Below are 8,238 nucleotides of genomic sequence, written 5' to 3' on the forward strand. Positions count from 1 at the left end.
CTGATTCATCTGAATTCTTTCATTCCTGCACAAGTCTAACACATTTATAAATTCCACACAGTTCTTGAAGTCTTGTCTCCTCAGAAGTGCTGGGCTAGCACCCTCTGCATTGAGTTACAGACAAAACATAGTTATCTATATCCCTGAACTTAAAAGCATCATGGGTTTGGGTTGTTGGTTTGGTTTTTTTTTATAAAAATCAGACATGAACAGTACATTTATGGAAACACTGAGTTCTAACAGTATCCCAGGCAGTCATGGAGTCTTTTCACACTGCTGAAATTTAACCACAGCCAGCAACTAAGCACTGTGCAACTGCTCGGTCACTCACTTGCAATGGGATGAGGGAGACAATCAGAAGAGTAAAAGTTAGAGAACTCGTGGGCTGACAGTTTCATAAGTAAAGAAAAGCTGCACACACAGGCAAAGCAAAAGAAGGAATTCATTTCCCACTTCCCATGGGCAGGCAGGTGTTTAGCCATCCCCAGGAAAGCAGGGCTCCATCAAGTATTAATGGTTACTTGAGAAGACAAACGCCATTGCTCTGAATGTGATGTGTGTTATGCTTCCCTTCTTCCCCAAGCTTTATATACTGAGCCTGATGTTGCATGGTATGAAAGATCCCTTTGGCCAGTTGGGATCAGCAGTCCTGGCTGCATCCCCTCCTAATTCCTTGTGCACTCCCAGCCTCCTCACTGGTGGGGTGGGTTGAGGAGCAGCAAAGGCCTTGGCTCTGTGTAAGCCCTGCTCGGCAGTGACTAATACATCCCTGTGTTATCAACACTGTTTCCAGCACAAATCCAAAACACAGCCCCATACCAGCCACTGTGAAGAAAATTAACTCAGTCTCAGCCAAAACCAGGACAAAAAAAATATTTTTGACTTGCTTTTGTACATTTACAAACCTCTCCTGATCCTTTTTGGAGCACCGGTCTTTGTAGTGACAGGAAGGAGGATGCCACATCTGTAGACTAAGGAAGGAGTCATACTGACACCTAGAAGGTCAGTCTTGGCAGCTCCTCACCTGTAAAAGGTGCACAACGAGGCCAAGTTTGGGAGATGTTTGCTGTTATTTTTATGTCCTTAACTCACTGCTTATGAGAAACAGGCAGGGAAGATGAACGGTCACTGCCACTCATTTTCTTGGAGATGGCGGCAAAAAGTGTTTACAAGTAGTGCTGCATCCCAAGCACCACAGCCTCCTCAGAGTACACGTGTTCCCAGTCTCTGGCACTGAGCCCAGCTGGCACTCCACCATACCTGTCAAACTAATTACCTCTCTTTGTCTCCAAAACAAGGTGGCCACATCCAAACTTAGTATTGGGTATGGTCCACGCTAACCCTCAAACCACACCACAAACTGTTCTAGAAAGCACTCGCTGGCTAGGGCAAAATCATGCAAAGGTCAACTTGAGGGTAAAGACAATCAACTTCCAGTCCCCAGGACATTTGCTGGCACTGTTTAATTCATTAGCTACATTCATTAATTAATGCAGCCCAGAAGTCCGTTAGTGAAAGTGCTTCCAAACGTCACAGATTTGCCTAGTTGCACAGCAGTATTGTACACTCCTGTCTTCCTTTTTTTTTATTTTCCCTCCTAATGGCTTATGATTTAAAGATACATTTGGATATGTATTTGATCTCTTCTTCTGCAAAAATACCAATAAAGGAATCCTACAGCAGGAAGCAGGAGAAGAAATGGATTACTAGTATCAGGATTTCATCTGTCCTGAATAGATTATCACTGATAAGAAACAGATATCAGAAATAAATTTATCCATTAACAACCAGCAAGCACCATTTCTTACAGGTATCTCCATGTACTCAGAGACAGGTTAAATTAATGGAGGACCATCCTACCACTTGGAGATTTCTGAAGCACCAAGTCCTCTGAACATAACCCCTTCATTCCCTTCCTAGTCAAACATGGAGTTTCCTCTGCTGAAGTTATACTACCCTCCGATTCCCTCTGCCTTTTCATCATTTCATTGCCAAACGGGGTATACTACACTGTAAGTACACATAGAGGGTTTTCATGGTTACACATACCATTTAGGAATCAAATGTGGTACGTAAGCATTCAGTAAGGTCCCAGTCTGCAGAAAACATAAATACATAATAGCTTGCTTCAGGCATAATTTTAAGAGTCACCTCTTACCAGCTTCTAAAAAAGTGCTCTGCAGCTGCTAAGTTGTGATTTCCTTGAAACACCACTTCAACTCCTACATTCTATTATCAAATATAGTCCTTTTTTGGTGCACACAGGGAGTAGTCACACCGTGAGACGGTTCCCATGGGAAAGCCACCCCTGGGAGCTCCCTCTCCCACTCTCCACTCAGCAGCCCTCCCAGCCCTGCTCTGTAGCCCGTGCCATGCAGCTCTTTCTGGAGAGAGGTTTACTTTGAACACAGCTCATTTCAGTGATCCCATTTGCTGCACAGCCTCACAAGTGGCTACCAGCACACACACGGTCATGAGGAAACTGGCCTGTGAGCAGATATGAGGTGAAAGCAGGACATTTCAAGCCAACTTCAGCCCTACAGCAAGTGTATGCTGTAACTACACCAAGTATCTCAAGCGTCCTCTGCACACAGAGGATAAAAGTCACTCAGGGATAACTGTGTGCTTACAGAGAATTGGGCCAAGCTGATATCCTATTCATGCTCACTAAGTGTTAAACTCTTTGGTTTGTTGGCCTTGTGTGTCAGGTAAGCGTGATTTATCACACGACCCTCCGGATTGCAGGACCATTGCATTCCCCCACGCTCTGTTCATCTGCTCATTTCCATTTACGGTTGTCTACACTAGGGTTTCATTATGCAGTTGCATGTCACTGTTTAGTTTGATCTAGGTCAGATTGGTAACTCAAACGAAAACAAGCAGCACTTCAGTTTGTGCTGAATTGGTCAAATTTAGACTTAGAGACACCTGGATTTGAAAAGCTTTTGCATACCTACTAGCTTCTGTTAGAGGGCACAAGACATCCTCAGCTAAAAAATATCTGTCCACCCAGAAGCAGCCTATTAAACTGCTAGGAGATCTGTGTTTAACTAAACAAAAAACTTTAGCTGAGCTACAGGTCATTTTGAAGACCATGGAAACAACCATTTGGCAGTGTCTCAGGCCTAAGTAGGTTTTAAATGCCTTGCTCTGACATACACCTGAGAGACTAATTTATGCACAAAACTGGAAGCAGGGAACTGCACAGCAACTTATTGAGATCACTATGTGAGGGAGATTTGTTTTGGACCTGATTTCTGCATATTAGGAATAATTTTGAAAGAGTATAACCTAGTATGAAAGGATTTAATAATCTTCAACAGCTCCAAGCCATTCAAGTGGATACTCTGGAGACACAGTCTGGGAGGCAAACCTGTTTGTCATTGTGTTTGGCATACCAACCAGGGAAACTGGATGAAAAATCTCCCTCTCTTCAATTTTCACATTTTGGAGTTAGGTAAGCATTACCAGACTCAAGTTTTATACCCATCTGTGATATGTTACCATATTGAAAATTTCTCTTTTACCACTTTCACTGCTCCCCAGGAACCTAAATTTGCTAATCCTTCACGGGCTCTTACAAATAGAACCTGTAAAGGCTGCAAAAGTCATCTACAGCACTGGCCACAGTCTGGGGCAGCTAACAGCTATTGTCTGTTCCTATACAATTTACTTTAAGTCTAGCCCTAATATATGTATCAGTATCAGCTGAAATCACACCTTTGAGTTACAGCTTAGGTATACTCTAAGTAGAAACATGTTTAAGTAAAGACAAAGAATCAGAATGGTTCTTTAATGAGTCTGGAAAGCAACTTCTGCCTTAGTAAGTAAGAAGAATCACAGCACTAGTAAGCTCTACTAATTGTATGATGATAAAATAAAATAAACACACGTACAACAAGGTCTGCTTTTCTCTAGTATCACATGTGGAAAATAATACTGTTTGTTAAATGTAAAAAACTAAGCTTTACAGTACTTAAAATACCAGGGAAAAACTCGACAAAAATTATGACAGCAAGGACTTGGATGGTCAATGCCCTATCCTGCTTTTATCATTAGACAGTGAACTTGGCTGGTTGGACAGTCAGCTGGATTCATCAGACATTCAACCAGATTGTGGCGCAAACAACGCGTGTTTCCATGAAATGAGGCAAATTCAGGGAAATCTGAAGAGCCATGTTATGTGGAAATTTGAACCAGAAGATCACTATAGTCTCTTTCAGCACAATATTCCATCTTTTCAAACGCTTAGCTGGTTGCCTTACGCATCACCGAACTCAAGGCCTGCAACAAAGCTCCTTTAGGGGATGGATAAATCTTTTAATTAATCTCAGTAGGTTTTGGATGAGGTCCTAGTAGATACTGTGATTCAGCAGCTCCTGGAACTAGGAAGGAAGCAAAAGCCTATTTTATCACCCATAGTGAGTGGACAAGAAGTATAGTGAATAGTAAAAATGGGTGGAAGATCATTTTGTGGTAGTAGGAAGGCACATTCTTTGCTTGGGTGTCAGCCTGAAGAATTTACATTTGCTGGAAAGTTCTGACAGGAACAGAAGATATAAAGCTCTCCCAGAAGTGCTCGGTAATAACACTTCTGATGCTGGTTCCAATGATGGAATGTGTCAAAACGTTTTACACTATGCTGACAAAGGGTGTGCCATGCACTGAAACTTGCCCTGAGCTATCAGGGTGGAGTTTTATGAAAATCTGGTCTGCACTGCAATTAAGATATTTTTTTCATAGTACCCGAAGACATCTCTCTTGGTAAATAATGTTATTTGCAAATTGACTTCCAGGTGAACTGTTACTTCAGACATAGTGGGAAGGATTCACCTTATCAAATGTAGACTGCAATTGTCTACAACTAGTTATTTACATTCACTGGGAAAATAATGGAGCAAAGTAGGCTCTTTTCAGTCCAGAATTATAAGATGCATTAAGATACCAAAGTTTGAATGAACAGACATGAAAAAGTCACCTTACAAATGAATCAAATGAATCCCATGTTTAAGAGTACCAATTTCTATTAAATGTTTAAACAGGGAATTGGGACAAGTAGTTGAAATATATTTTGTTATCCCCAGAGCATGTCTGTATCTTAAGTGTCCTCACCGAGTATTCAACAAATCAAACATAAATGTTGACAGTCTTTGGATCAGGGCCTGTTTGAAGGTAACAGATTTTGGTTTTGCTTGTTCAAAGGCTGGCATAAGAACAAGTGAGCAATTTGAAATAGGAGAAAATTTATTTGTTAATATAGCATCAAAAGAACTTACTATCTCAGAATTACATGCTTATATAGTCATAATATTTTAATTTTATCATTAAAATACTTGTACAAATTTTAAACATATTGCTCAAATCTGTAAATATTGTATTTTTCTGTATACAACAAAGTAAAGCACTTTTAGGAAACACATCAAGTGTAGAAGGACTTCATGGTTAAATCTTCACAAGGTTTTGAAAGATTCACTTTTAGAAATGCCATTCAGAAATAAAGGGAGTTAAGTAATGACAAAGTTATACTGCGGTAAATGTGGAAGTCTGAGGAGCAATCCACAATCTAGGAGTTCTACTACAGTAAAGATAAACCTCAGTCACCAAGTTCCCTGGCCTTGCAGCCCTTTTTAACTGTCTGAGCAGTCCAGGAGATCCATAACGGAATGAAAATTAGGACCTTGCCCCCTGTTTATCCCAGAACAATAGTCCTTGTCAGTAGATGGATCTTACAGAACCATAATGCATTACTGCAAAGTGACCCCATGTTCTTGTTACAGATGTGCTGGACTCAAAATTGTATCCTCCACCTCACTCAAATCTCAGTAACTTCGATAGGAAGAACTGAGGTTTTTTAATGTCTTAACTTTGATTGATATGCTGTATCTTATCTGATACATATGAGCAGAACATTTAAGAAGCAGGTTTCCATAATGCCTTTTTCATTGCAAAGTAGAAAGTTATGCCTGAACCTTATTTTAGCATTTTTCTCTGACTGTGAAATGTTCGATCATTCAGTAGGGGCATATTAAAACATGTACAAATGTGCTGTTTTTATGAAAGTGAGAGAAGTTAAAGACTTTCACAAATGATGACAAGTTGTCCTCAAAAGTCTGGTTTCTTATGGCAGTCTATGATGAAATTCCATTTGCCAAGATTAATGAACCATTTTCTCTTAGCTGCCCTTATTCCCTTTACTCTCTGAGGGGTTTCAGAAGGTCAGTGCACCCCCTCCTCATTGCAAATACTGCTGAAATGCCAAGAAAAACCTAATTTTAATTAAACAATTTAGTGTGCATTAACACTATTTCATTTTAAAGACGGAGAGAATTCTCTGAGGATTCAATTATCTTAAACTATAGCCTATAATTAAACTGCAAATGTAAATTACACCTTTTTAAAAAGGAATTTCTAAAACTAGTGTTTCCATTGTGTCATAGAGTAGTATATCACAGCATTCTGGAGTACATGCATTCATACTTTGTAACTTCACTTTTAATTAAGTACATAAAAACTGGCAGATTCTGTAATGAATGTGTGTTTTTCTGTAATAGCTATTTACGACATTCACCTACCCATAAAAAGGGGGATGTTAGTACAGCAGTCTGTTTTACAGACCAGTGTGTCCCTGTAGACAGAGACAGCTTCCTTTCCAAAGCAGACTGACCTAAAAGCAATTCATAATGTAGACAAATCTCATTTCCTACATTTGATACAAAAATCAGCCAAGGTGTGGAGACAATGCCCTAAAACAACAGGCTAGAGATGCATATTTTAATTCATCAGAGAGAAAAGACTGAGAGACACCTTCAGAGGAAGAAAATAACAGGTGCTGATCTATGGGAGAAGTGTATAAAAAGAATGGGAGAAAAGTGTGAAAAGAACTAATGGTCAGACATTCAAGCCAATCAAATGCAAATTAGATATGAGGCACATAATATCAACAGAGATCATCCTGAATATGCTACCAAGGAGCAGTGGTGGCTGCTGCTCCTTTTTGTGTCTTCCCATCAAACCCGAATGCCTTTTTGAAAGCCTAACCCAATAATTAGGCTAAATAGAGGGACAGTTTGCCGAAAATTCTGCACTCCATGACTTACAGAAAATCAGGGTCAGGGTTCTCCAGACAACATGGCAAAAATCCCTAAGGTTGCTCTTGAGCCAAGGGACCAAAGTCATACACAGAGAGATGAATGTATCCCAGAAGTACAGAGCAGGGATCTGGTCCCAGGGAAATAAAATAGAATTGACAACAGGTGATGAAAAGCACCTGAGTGACGGAGACTATACTATTTCAGTCCAGGTTTCCTCCATCTTGGCACATCCAGAAAAGGTTAACATAAAAAAAAAAAAAAAAAAAAAACTAAAAACCCCACAGAACTAGAAGTAGTTGTTAAAAAGAGAAATTTGTGTAGCATGTGATTTCTTTGTTTCTTTCTAAAAATGAAACCCAAACTTTCTGCTTGGAAATTGATCAAAAGCTAAAATTGTGACCATGTTTAAATTTAGTTTGTCTTATTTTTCAGTAAAATATAAAAAAAAGGAGGAACCCCCCCTTCATTTTTCAACCAACTCCACCATGGTATCAAGAAGCAGTAGTTACCTAGAGTAGAGGTAAGTAGACTTTAATTATGTAGATAAAACCTCTCAGAACCTCCATTCAATTTTACATGTCATCCATTTGACAATCATGTAACATGAGGAGGCCAATTGTATCCTGGGATGAATTAAGAGGAGTGTGGCCAGCATGTTGAAGGAGCTTATCCTTCTTGTCTACTCTGCCCTGCTGATGTCACATCTGGAGTGCTGTCAGTTCTGGGCTCCCCAGTTCCAGAAAGACAAGGAAACACTGGAGAGAGTCCAGTGGAGGGCTACAAGAATGGCGAAGGTCCTGGAACATCTCCTGTGTGGAAAGACTGAGAGAGCTGGGGCTATTTAGCCTGGAGAAGACTGAGAGGGGATCTCATCAATACTTATAAATATCCAAAGGGTGGATGTCAAGAGGATAGGGCCAGACTCTTTTCAGTAATGCCCAGTGACAGGAGAAGGGGCAACGAGCACACAGAGGAACACAGGAACGTCCATCTGAACATGAGAAAAAACTTCTTCACTTTGAAGGTGACAGAGCACTGGCACAGGCTGCCTTGAGAGGTTGTGAAGTCTCCTTCTCTGGAGATATTCAAGACCACACATGGATGTGATCCTGTGCCACATGCTGTAGGTAATTCTACTTTAGCAGAG

The sequence above is a fragment of the Gallinula chloropus genome (assembly GCF_964237585.1).
Source record: "Gallinula chloropus genome assembly, chromosome: 3".
Taxonomy (NCBI): Eukaryota; Metazoa; Chordata; class Aves; order Gruiformes; family Rallidae; genus Gallinula; species Gallinula chloropus.